Source organism: Leptinotarsa decemlineata, unplaced genomic scaffold (assembly GCF_025532065.1).
Source record: "Leptinotarsa decemlineata unplaced genomic scaffold, Ldec_3_MD MMD2_tig00003348_RagTag_RagTag, whole genome shotgun sequence".
Lineage (NCBI taxonomy): Eukaryota > Metazoa > Arthropoda > Insecta > Coleoptera > Chrysomelidae > Leptinotarsa > Leptinotarsa decemlineata.
Window position 1 is genome coordinate 3,565,280 of NW_027412588.1, and position 13,770 is coordinate 3,579,049.

The window sequence follows — 13,770 nt, forward strand, 5'->3', positions numbered from 1 at the left end:
ATTGACATCATTACATAATTTGTACAGGTCTGTCAAAATATCATTCTTTGAAGTGATGATGTCGTCGTGCAATTCTTTTTTTGTTTTCCAAGAACTCTATTACAGACTCAAATACACTGTAAAATCGAGTCAGACAGTTACCTCTTGATAAACAACGCACTTCTGTGTGAAATAGCAATCTGTTGAAAATCTTCATCACTAGCAACACAAAGCTGATTAAAGACTCTGTCATTTAAAGAGCTGTTTCGGATTTTATTGACTGCTTTGATGATATATCGCACCGATTGAGAGAGGCGCTCAATATGCCTATGAATGACGCAATGTACAGCGAGCACATCTGGAACTTTAATTTTTAAGTACACATGAAGCCTTTGTGACGTCCTGTCATAGCCGGAGCGCCATCCGTAGCAGCTGATATAATATTCTTCAGTGGATTTTCTTTCTTATTACAAAATGTTTCCAGTGTATTATATATGGTTTCTCCTTTTGTATCCGTCTCTAAATTTCTAGCAAATAGTAGTTCTTAATATATTTTCTCATTTTTAATAAACCTCACGTATGACAACAACAATGCTTCATTGGTTGGTAAAGTGGACTCATCTAACTGAATTGAGAATTTAGAAGTCTTCAGATGATTGCACAATGACTCATCAGTCATCTCATCAATTCGTCCTTCTTTGTTTAAAAAAATCTGTTTCTCTTTAAAATCTATTTTTCCGTTAATCAGCTGTCGCACCCCTACGAACGATAACCCTCAGAAGTCGAAATTTGTGCGAGCTAATGATTAACGAGGTTTACCTTTTAACGTGTGATTCCTAACACGCAACTGCACGGAACTATGGCTGAAAGGAATTTTTCGGATAATATCTGCCGCTGGATTATGGAGCACAGTAGTTATTACTTCTTTTATTGCCGGTAAAATTAAATCCTCTCTAATAGTGTGAGGTTTATCTGTTTGAGCAATTAGCAAGGAGATATTGTAGGAATCTCGGAGTCTGAATGCATTTTATTCAAATGATCTTGTAGCCTTGAGGGTTTCATCGCTTCATTCGAAAATATTTTTGACAAATAAGGCACATAGGCGAAGATGGATTTGTGGGATTTTCAATAAATCCATATTTTATATAATTTGTTTCTTCTTTTTTGCTCCCGACCAGCGCCCAATCTAAAGGGGGGGCAAACCGGGCAATTTCCCGGGGCGGCAAAAATGAGGGGTGGCAAAAATAGGTTAAAATTATATCATCTATGGAATAACGCATGTGTAAAAGGCGGCAAATATTATTTTGCCCAGAACGGCGAAATAGCTGGATCGGGCGCTGCTTCCGACATAATTTTGTCTTCAAAATGCCGAAGTAAAGAATCGAGTATTGAAAACTTGCTAATGACACCACTCACAGTATTCACCACCGCATGTACAGCACTTTACCAAGCTAGTCGCTAACTAAATTCACTTGTTTTCGTAATATCGTCGAATGACATTACTGGCTGGATGGCGCGCGCGCTTTTATATGAGGCAGCGGACTGGCCTAGTACTTTCAAGAATGGAGACTAGAAACTTCTCGCTTTGCATTGAAGCTTACCGCCATCTATTGTACACTTTGACAACTATCGTTGTCATCCCTTGGATGGCGTTACACGAGAAGTTTTTGTTAAAAGCAAAAAAACATTTTAAAATTAGCCATTGCCCCCCTAAACCGCTTCAACGCCCCTCTCTGTACCCTTTACTGCCCCTACAGGCCTCCAGCCCTCACAAGGGGGCGTTATCGCGCATTTTGGGAAGGACTACTCTATCCGGTGATATTACACACAAACGTTACAAATACATTCACAAAATAAATATATCTCTTATCGCAGGTGGGTTGGAAGAGATTTCTTTCAGAAACAACTTTTTTGTATCTACTTGTATCTTTTTGTAGGTATCTATCTAAATATCAAATACGAATGCCAAGAATAACATTACCTACTCATTTGTTTCCGGAATTTCGAAAAGAAATGTAAAGTAAAGTGAATCGATGCCAGTGTCGGAAAAAGTAAGTATCCATCTGTCTATTTGTTATACATACTTTTATTTATTCATTTTTACATAATATTATATATTTTACAATTTATTGTACTCGTAAGTAAACAAAAAATGAACAAATACTTTTGTTTATGTATTCTTACTTATTTTTATATATTTTACAATTCTTTGTACACGTAAGTAAACAAAAAATGGACAAATTACAAAAAATACGTACTTTCCAAGCATGAAGTAGTGGAAATCGTATCACTTTTGAAAATAGAGGTACAATCTTCATTTAAAATTAGCGCGTATTCACTATTTCAGATAAATTCCACTAATTCATGTTCAGAGAGTATCTATAATGGTGAAGAATCAAACAATTTCATGCAAGATTCCCTTTGCATGTCTGAACAAGCGTTGCGGCGGCGGCGGCGCTTTGCAAGTCTCGACACGTTGTACTGAGTATGGAATTTCCAAGTTTCTACATGTAACAGTCGCTGAGCTTCTTAATATATTACCTGCCTACATTGATAGGTGAAATCAAGTCAACATTTTAGTTCTCTACTATCGAAACAGATAAATTTTCGTGGACCTCCCCTTACAAATTGTGAACCCCTATTTTTTGGTCACGCCAACGTAAACCCCCGTCAAATCTCTCGTGGACTCCTGGACCATATTTGGAATACTTTGGGAATCACTGGTTTAAACGAACTCGAAGACAGCTTGGCTAACCTACTTCCTTCATGTGATTTTCTTCTGGATGCCGGTTGTATAAATATAAACCTGCTAACTCACGACCGATCTCTTTCAGCTCATCGAGAAGCCTTTCCGATTAACTGCCCACTCTCAATCCCTTCGTTTCTGATATGGAAAGAAAATCAGATGTAGATATGACTGATATTCAGGGAATTTCACACCACCGGGCAGTGTTGTGAAAAATCAATACTTCTCTTCCTTCTAGAAGAGTTAAAATGGTGTCTTTTCGGTAGTTTTACAACTAAACTTCAGACATCACCAGAAGATGGCAAATGATACTTTCCCGAAACGTTATGAATATAATCCTTATTGGGATGAAATACACACTGCAATCGCCAGTTATTGATGCTAGTATGTGATGTGGTTAAACCTAGCACCACTGACGAGACCTATGTCGGATCAAAATAGCGCCATCTGGTGTTGAATCATACATACAATGTGTTTGGGCTCTAGTTTTCAACTATGTAGTTGCCTTGACGAGGACGTATCTCGTTGGTGGTACCTACATGTCGAACTCTGGCTTTACAACTGACCGCCTTGGAAATCTCATTTATCTATGATATTCGAGGATTGAGTTCTCTGTTGATTACATAGATGTGTCTTCGTGAGGGGAAATGTCGTCGACCTTTCGCACTCAGGCTGAGTCCAACTACGCATTTGTAGTTCAGCCTACCATCACTTATGAGACTGTAATAACGTAGCCTTCAACTAGATTTTTTTTTCATGCGGGACTTTCGGTATATACTATACAATCCCGCTGTGATCACTACTGACTGGGCTCATCAGTGAAATAGCTGGCCATAGACTGTATACAAGAGATTATATAAAGTACTGTTTCAATTATCATTATTATTCCACCGTTGTCACCATAAAGAATTTAATGATATTTTTTTAAAAAGGTTTTTTTTTATTTCAAGGTCTTGATGTTTAGTTAGTTCCGCTGGTTGCACGAAGAACCAGTCTTGTGAAATCTGATCATTTGGACTACCTACTTATATTTCTTTCTTATTATATCGTTCCAGAAAGATGCTGAATATGCTCTAACCATAATGAAATTATTTTTAAATTACTTTTTATTTGATATTCTCTTCTGGATAGATTGGCTAAGAAGTCTCTAATTTTTGTTTCCTAACTTCATTTTACTTTACGATAATGGTATTTTTCTCAGTCAAAGAGAAAATGAAAGTCCGAGGTTTCAAATATAAAGTATGATGAGAAAAAATGACTTAGCGGACAAAACAAAAATAAAAACGTGTAAAATAAAAAAAAAATTAAATTTCATGGAATAAAAGAAAACAGAATGACGAAAATGCCGCCAATTCGACTGTGTTATTCACTATTGATTTAATATCTTGAACAACTACAAACGTACCAACTCAATAAATACTTTTAGTTTTACTTATGGTTTAGGGATAGTGGTGTGTTACCTTGAATTAGCTTTTTTTTTTAATTGTAATCTGAATTCTAACTAAACAACCCACACACACTAGGAACCCAACAATATATAACCTCTTTGCAAATAGCAAGTGAAATCAGACCAAGTAATATGTGAACTTTCTCTTTCTCTCAATATCAACTAATTAGTATATGAACAGAAAAAACCACTTACATAACACCTATTTGCTAGTTCATGGCCAACCCATAGGTTCCGTTGACCCGGTGTGTCTTCAACATCAAAGCTTTTATTTTAAACTTTCCTGTATCCAATACCGGCTCACGATTTCGCTACTGATTCCTTTAAATTTCGCACCACGCGTTTGAAAAAATCACTTCCCTATTTAGGCCACCATCCTCAGCCTCGAAGGCTGAGGGATGACCCCCCCGATCTTGTCTCCAGGGGTCCTCGTGACCTATTCCTTGTGGATCTCGCAAAAACTCCTTCGCCTCTTTTCTTAATTTCGATAAGTCAATATTTTTCATGACGGTGCGTTTGGACAAAACACAGACTCTCACGGTCTGGCCGAAGATGTTACATTGTATGAGACACAGGACGCGTTTAAAATTCTGAATCAAAAGAAATATATCTATTTCCCGAAGCCAGAATATATACTATACATAGCTTTTGCTAGGTATTACAAGACCTATGACGGCTCGAAACAGCGCTGTATGGTGTTGAATCATGAATGCGGGCTCTAGTTTTCATCTACTTATATTGCAGTCAAAGCTGCAGGGAAAGAATCTCGTCGGCGGTCGATGTCGTAGGTGCTTTGATAGGTGTTTATTTTTGATATTCGTTTTCTGTCGATCCTATAGATTATAGATGATATATTCTTAAGGGAAGAAGTCATCATCATTATGAACATAACAGTGTCAAGGTAGGTACATCAGTGATACGTACATGAAAGTGGTTTATTGATGCTAGTTGGATAATGAGTCCTTCGATATTATAAGATGCATTTATATAAACAAAATTGACGTAATATTTTCCTATCCTCCTAATAGGCCATACATTATACTTCATTTCGGACATAAGTTGATTTTCGATTGAGTAATTATCACGATGTCATCTCGGTAGGTTGTTAGCCCAACATTTCAATCAAACTAGCTTCATATTTTACTATAGTAGGAAAGAACAACCCTGGAGTCCCTGATCACTGATCGATAGTCTTTCATTATATAAAGATGGAATCATTCCTGTTCGAGTAAGCTAATGCGAAACACTTGTCACAGTTTCGTAAATCTTTTATAGAGAAAATCTCACAGAAACCAGCACTATCAGTTTTGATAGTAATTTCATTTAGTATTGGCCACATACAATGAAATCTAATTCTAATGAAAATTTTTATCAATACTTACAGGCACCAATAATGCTCTTTCGTGAAGATTGATTGATTATTCATTTCAGAATTTGCATCAGAATGATTTCCGTAAATACCTGACGGACTATTTTGTTAATTTTATAGCCGTTATTGGGCTAAATATATACCTGTTTTATAACAGACAACCAATTTGTAGTAAAATGTCATACTTATCCTTCCATTATTAAAAGAAAACAGTTACAATAAAATAATGCATAGGAATTTAACATATCAATTTCCCTTCATTTCTAATCATTTTCTGTCAATATAATCGATTTCAGTTTTATTGCACTCAGTTTATTTCACAATTTAATATAATTTCAATCATATTTAATTAAAATTCGATTGAAGTTTAATGAAATATTTTAAAAGTTTAAAAGTAGGTATGGCGTTCTAGGTGTTCTAGGTGTTTCAAATTTCATATACGAGAGCTTAAACAGACTGTGTCTTTGATATCATACAAATTTTGTTTATATTTATCAAAAGAAATGGTTAATGGTTACATTTCAGAAATTAGTCATTATTATATTCAATGTAGCACTTATTATTGTGGCTGAATTTCAATTTCTTATGTTTATGAATGAATGAATGATAGATATTTTTTTGTAGTCATTTTTACGGAACAGTTTTTCTGAGCTTAGTCACGAATATGTGATTTGGATATGAAATTCAACTGATTTTTTACGAGTAAGTTCAGCAATACGCAATGCATCCTGCAGATTATTAACTGCTTGATAATCGTCGAAATACTCGCTTACAAATTAGTCAAGAATGTTAAATGATTGGAAAACAATTTACATATTCTCCATAAGACGAACCAAACATTTCAACAGGTAGTTGAACGTGCATGAATTACTCCAGTCAAATTAAACACGAAACTGAATATATCTGTGTCTATTATTACTGATGACCCCGAAATTGTCAGTACTACCTAAAGTTTGAAGATATTCTACTTTTCCAAATTGGTAAGTAAGCATTTTGCTAATACAAATACTAGACAATGGTAGTTTGTTTTCCGCCCAGTGAAAGCGACACTTTCGAGGGACCTTTGTTCAATTGAATAACGAGAATGTTCTATGCAAACAATTATATATGTATGTATGCCGTAGATAGATTTTCATTGTGTAGTAATTTATTGTGACCGGGATAATAGACAAGTACCTACAAAAGTCTGAGGATATAAAATGGGGAGAATTTTGGGGATGGAAAATCATTTTTCATGATTTTCATTGGAACTAGACCTTCTATTGATGGAAAATGTTGATTGCGGAAGTTTCAGGTACATCTAGCAGTCATTGAACTTTTGTTCGAATCATATTTCCACATAACCTAAAATTTCACAACAAAAACAGAATAAATAAATTTTTTGTTTTTTATTTTTTTATCTTCAAAACATTTTCTTTGTGTATACTGTAATTTTTTTGAGTAAAAATATTTGGTTGAACATATTTTTTGATGTTGGATATGAAAAATTTGCTTCATTTTCAACATAAAATAACCGTTTGCTGAAAACAGATTTTTCAAAATTAACAGGGGATTTTTTTGTTGAATTATCGACTTTCAGATGGGGTAGAAAAAAGTGTCACTACTATTATTAGACAACATGGTACTATCATGTTCAGATGCAGATAAAAATTAATTTTGAAAAAAATACAAAAGTGGAAAAGTTAGTGGATTAAAGTACCAAACTACTCCCGGAGAAAACCGATCGGACTTTAACCCCTCCTCCCTAAAATATAGCGATCTTTCATACATCACAACATTGTAAAAATGTTTTAATAATATAGTTATTAATAATAACAGAATTGTATCATTGATAATTCTATTATTATTTACATTAAAATAAATTTAGAATTGAAATGATTTCATTATTATATTATTTAGTTCCATTTTTTAGTTCCATACCGAGATCATATTAACCAATTAACATTCGTATTGATAACACTGGTTAACTGGTTTTGTTTCCTGTCATTTTTTGTTTGGTTCTATCTCACTTTGACAAGTATTTTTCAAATATGGAATCAATTTATCTCTAACAGCTTTTGTTTTTGAGTAAAAGCTACTTAATCCTCAATTACTATTTTTACTTATTATTTAATAGATGAACCTTTATTTGTGAAATTATAAAACAACAATAAAAATTAATTGGCGCTCCGGGGCGACTTCATTGATTCCAGTGGCGCATTTGCTTTTAAAGCTGCAGGAAAACCCGGAAAAACCTGCAGCACCACATCATCTGAAGATTTTGATCTGCCAATGTCCTCTCTCTCATAAAACAAAATGTAGGGTGTCTCCAGAGGCTCCAATAAATTCAATTCATCGCCAGAACACTTCGTGACGCGATTATCGTCAAACTTAAACCAGTCCGGTTCGTCTTTGACCAAGGCGTAATAATGACCAAATTCAACGCCAGAAACACAGTGAACAATGACTGCACGAATATTATAATAGTGGTCTGCTCGATTGAAGTGTTCATCTATTTCGAACCTTCAAAAGAGGTTGGTGCTTCCGTCAGAGGTTGAGTCTTGTTTGAAGATCATCAGTGTTATTATTAGATTGACTGGTGCCTCAGATATACTTGTTTCCTTATAACAGTCAGTTAATTTGTCGCATGTTAGGCAATGCAGTTGATCATCATCTGTTAAAAATTCCAGTTTCAGATGATTTAACAATAAGCTTTGCACGGGCTGGTTATTAGTCATATTAGGAAACGGTAGATGGAGTTCCAGAAATTCACATACGTTTTTGCTACCTTTCGAACATTTACTACAAAGTAAAAAAGTGAGGATTTTTTTAGCAAAAGATTTACAAACACAAGACGAGATAGACTGTACGGAATCATTTTTACATAGATTTTCGTTTTATATTGGACACTAAAATATATTTTGTTGTTGTTTTCGTTGTGGCTGCGTCAAAAGAAGCTATTGTGTGCTGAATCCAGATTGTCTGTGGTATATTTGTGGCGGATACATTGTATGTCTACGGTTATGGTCCTGTGGTAAAAGTGATGCAATGAGTTTCGTAACACCCATGACTTGGCAAGAACCTCGAAACCACCATGACGACTGCTACTTCTGCGTTGTGAAAATAAACGAAATTAACCTTGGAAATAGATATAACTGGTAATATCATAATTTATCTTCTACTCAAGGACCTCAATTGAAATCACGAAAGGTACGAGCCATCACATCCTAATCCTCTAATGATCAGAATCTCTGTGAACCTGAACTACATACTACAAACTTAGCCTTTCTGAACTTCAACTATTTAATCAGAAAGAACAGATCTAAACTTACCGAAAGAAGCTTCTGAATATTTGGCATCTCCTTAACAAAAATTGTTTACTCCGAAAACCAGCATCCCTTTTTATCGTACCCGAGAAAAAATCTGTTATATCATTTTTCTCAAGAAAAGGATTTAGTATTCTGCAACGATGTTGGTGGTATATTGCAACAGATGCGTATAAAAAACTACCAACATAGTCATTGGCGTCTTTTTATTAAATATCAGCAAATAAAGATTCATAATGCTTCATAATGGTAACAATTACGGATTCATACATATCGCACATTCGATGACTTTCAAAGAAAAATTTACAAATGTTTCTGAAGTAACAAAAAAAATTAAGTACCAAGACCACAACTGGATCATTTATGTCAATTTGAAAATAATGAACTTTCTTCTAGGTCAGTGGTTCCTAACCTTTTCAATGCCACTACCCCTGTGAACAACTATAAGAATTGGGTTTACCCCTAGCTAATTTAAAATAATTCAAACACAAAAATTCCAACAAAAATATCTTTATTAGGTAAGAAATTGCAGGTTTAGGTAACTAGTAATATATAAATCTCGGACTTAACTAGTGTGAAGGTTGATATTGCTTTGCATTCGCAAGTTTAACAATATTAGGTTCGGTTTCACTCAACGCACATCTCATGTCATGCTTCACATTCAGACGGTTTCTAGCTTTTGTTCTCAATGTAACAAGAGTCGAGAAACCAGTTTCACATCTGTTAGTTGTAGCAAATGGAATCAACATTTTTAAAGCTCTGTCAGCTTTAATAGGATATTCTGCAGCGGCTTTTCGCCAAAATGTGCCAAGTTCATCATTTTGAAAATTAACTTTCAATGAGTTATCCTCCCGTAGTCCAAGAAACTACACTTTTGCTGACACATCTCCATCCTTGAAAATATCGACGCAAGAAGAAAATGGTCTTAAAATCCAGGAGTAGGACTCACGACTATCCATGTTCGGAAAATATTGCTTCAGTGAGTCTATCACAGCAGTTGAATGTTGAACCACGGAATTTTCAAACGTGATTTTGTCTTGTTTAGTATTTACTAATTGCTCACTTAGTTGTGTAGACAGTGATACATCGCCAGCTTGGACTCTACGTTGGTAAAGATCCAATTTACGTAAAAAACTTGCGATTTTATTCTGCAACGTCAAAATGTTTGTTTTATTTCCTTGCACTGAAATATTCAGACTAATAATTTCACTGAAAAAATCAGCAAGGTACGCCATCTTTGCTACAAATGTTTGATCTTTAATTTTTGCACAATATTCTTTTTGTTTCTGTATTCTCTGACTTTTAAAAAACAATCTAATTTCTTCTCGTTGTTCGTAAACCCTACTTAGGACTTTCCCTCTTGATAACCAACGTACCTCTGTATGGTACAAAAGAGCATTAAATGTAGCACCAACTTCATCGCACAAAATTATGTCACTATGTCACTTAACGTATGTAGCAAATCTGGTGGAAGCATCTTCATAGCCAAAGCGTAACGGTGTATCGAGCGATGATAGCCGAAAACTTTAGAAGCAACTTATTTCACGAGTCCTTGAAATCCAGAACGGATGCCCACCGTGGAAGGCGCCCCATCTGTACAAACACCAACCAGCTTTAACCAGTCCAGGCCATTTTCCTCAATAAACTCTTTTAGTGTTTGAAATACGTCTTTCTCGCGAGTAGTGGTGGGCAAAGACTTACAGAACAAATATTCCTCCTTTACATCATCATCTTTAAAATGTATCTTGTAAACACCAATAATTGTGAACACGAAGCAACATCTGTGGACTCATTCAACTGCAGCGCAAACATAGGACTTCCCTTTATTTCAGCAATAACGGTTGCTAGAATATCGGCACTGATTTCACAAATGAGAGTGATATTTGTTTGATCTCAGCTATATATTGCTCACCAATAACAAGTGATACTGCATCACACAAACAAGGTTTGATGAGGTCCTCTCCTAAAGTGTGTGGTTTTTTATTAAGTGGAATGCGATAAGCAATTTTGTATGAAGCTTGAAGACACGATTCAGCCTCTTGCTGGAAAAACTCTCGAGATATGGGGTGAGAGGACTGCCACTCAATTTATTGACCTCCTTCCTCTTAGTGAAAATTGGGGAGAATATAAGTTCTGAAAAATACATTGCTGATGGTGTGCCTCAGGGATCCATTTTGGGACCTTTTCTGTATTTAGTATTTGCAAACGATCTATTAGTGTTTCTAAATGGATATTCTGCCACTGACTGTATATGTTACGCTGATGACATGAATATACTGGTTATTGAAGATGACCTAAACACTGTTATAAATATAGCTGACAGCACTTTCAGTAGAGTCATCACTTGGTGTGAAAAAAATAACTTGATAATGAATAAAACAAAAACTAGTATGTTGCAATTCACGGTACGATGACAACACCATGCGGTGGGTGTGTACCAGAATACCGAATTACAATTGGACCCCACAACAACAACCAATTTGTTAGGAGTCACCTTTGATAACAACTTGCAGTGGAAGCCACAAGTAGATAATTTGTGTAAAAAGCTCAGAAATTCCTGTTATTCTCTCAGGTATCTCTTCATTCACTGCAGTCAAGAGATTCTACTTACGCTTTATTATGCGAATTTTAATTCCCACCTCAGGTATGGGATACTCAACTGAAGCACAAGCTCCTCTATGGATCGAGTGTTTATGATACAGAAGTATGCAGTAAGGATCATTGCTAAGTTCGGATTTAGGGAGTCCTGTAGGGGAGCATTTCAGAATTTGAATATATTAACAGTTGCAGGAGTATACATACTTGAGGCATGTACATATGTATACTGCAATAAAAAAAATTGGCTGCCAACAGACCCTCATATACCCATTTGACACGAAATGGCCACTTACTTCTACCCAGCCTACATCGAACTTCTCTCTACCAAAAAAGCTTCGACTATCAGGGATGCAAACTGTATAACAAACTTCCCGACGACATTAAAGTTTCAGGAAATGTCCATATTTTCAAGAAAAAAGTTAGGCAACTCTAATTGTCAAAAAACTGCTACACCGTTGAGGAGTTTTAACCGTAACATTATTTTCATGTGAGGTTTACGGTTTATTTAATATACACCTTTTTTATTTATACAAACGTAGAATAAGGAACTAATAATATAATTAATATTTATACTGTATATTATTTTTAGTAATTGTTTGTGACGTGGATGTCCTATACACATCCAGAGATATTTAATTATTCTAGTCATTTCATATGTATATACATTTTCTTATAATATTTGTCTACCTGAATTCACTGACGTTTTTTGCTTTTTTATCTGCATTATCACAATGCTGATGTGCAAACTAATTTGTGGAAATGAATAAATTATTATAATTATTCATTTGCTTTCTGCATATTACCTGTAGAATCTAATCGTGAACACTTCAGAACCTTCTCCTTTTTCTTAAAAAAATCTATACTTCTATTGGAATTAGCCGCGGTGGTAGTGCGTCCGACTCACGATCGGAAGGTCGTGTGTTCGATTCCCGCTTCGACCAGATATTTTTCTCGAGATAATTTATCTGGTTGAAGCTGGGATGATTCTGCAACCGTGCTAGGAATCACACGTTAAAAGGTAAGACCTCGTTAGTCCTTAGCTCGCACAAGTTTCTTAACTTCTGAGAGTTGTCGTTCGTATAGGGGCGACAGTTGATTAACGGAAAAACAGATTTTAAACAGATTTTACATGGACAGATCTGCGAACTCTTTGTGAACTTTCTCAAAATATTTTTTTAATTTGCTCGGTTTCATGCTTTCTGTATTAATCACTTCATTACATAAAACAGACTGAGGCTTTTCTATATTTTTGTCCACGATACTTGTGAAACCCCATTGTAGAAATGCTTTTTTGCGCTTTTTGCAAGATGAGATAGAAGCCATGTCAAAAACACCTGTAGGTACATAAAACAAAAGTCAACAGATACATGTTTATGTAACGTGAACAAATCACTGGTGACAATATTAATAATAATAAACAGCGCCGGCCCGGCCGCCGCCGCTAGCCACATCGAAGCCGTGCTTCACCCCTCCTACACCGCCGCTCGCCCGCCGTCGCCGTCAGCCGCGCGCATGAGAGCGCCGTGCTACCGTACTATTATTTTGTTTATTATTTTGATACTTTTTTGTGCCAACTCTGTTACCCCCCTAGAATTGCCGTTTTACCCCTGCGGGGGTAATTACCCCCTGGTTAGGAAACACTGTTCTAGGTCAACAAAGGTGTACACAAAGTTCCAGTGACGGCTCGTGCCTTGGAGAACAGGAGAAGCTAAAGTCATAAAGACTATATGTAAGTACACAGAAAAGCCCTCCGGAGGCGCGAAAATTTTTATGTTTTTGCACGCTTTGCTTATTACTAAAGTTAGGGCATGGGCATGAAAATGCGTAAAAAGTGCATGAGGAGCTATGGACTTTATTTTAGTTTGAAAACCATTTAAATGACCGGTCATGACCGGTCACACGTACGAATTAAAAAATTAAACAAATCGTCAGCTGTGCGCCCAGATGAAACATCATGAAAACCCATAAAACGTTCTACCACATTACGATCTTTGACCTTTGACAAATCTAAAAACGACTGAAAGTTGTGATGTACAGGTAATATCGGTAGTTTCATCAATTTCCCATGCAAAAAAAGAAACACTTTCAATCTTCTTGATTATAAATATTTTCCTTAATAATATATGCAACACTGTTTATAAGCTCATTTTGGATGATTTTTGAGGTGCCCGAAAAAACACTACCGTTTAAAAAAGTGCCAAATTGTGAATCATATTTGCCCCATAACATTAAAAGTTCCTTGTAATTGCCGCGATTAATCAAATCTTCGGTTTCATTGTGTCCGCGAAAAGCTAATTCTTGGGAACTCAAATAAATCGTAATATCC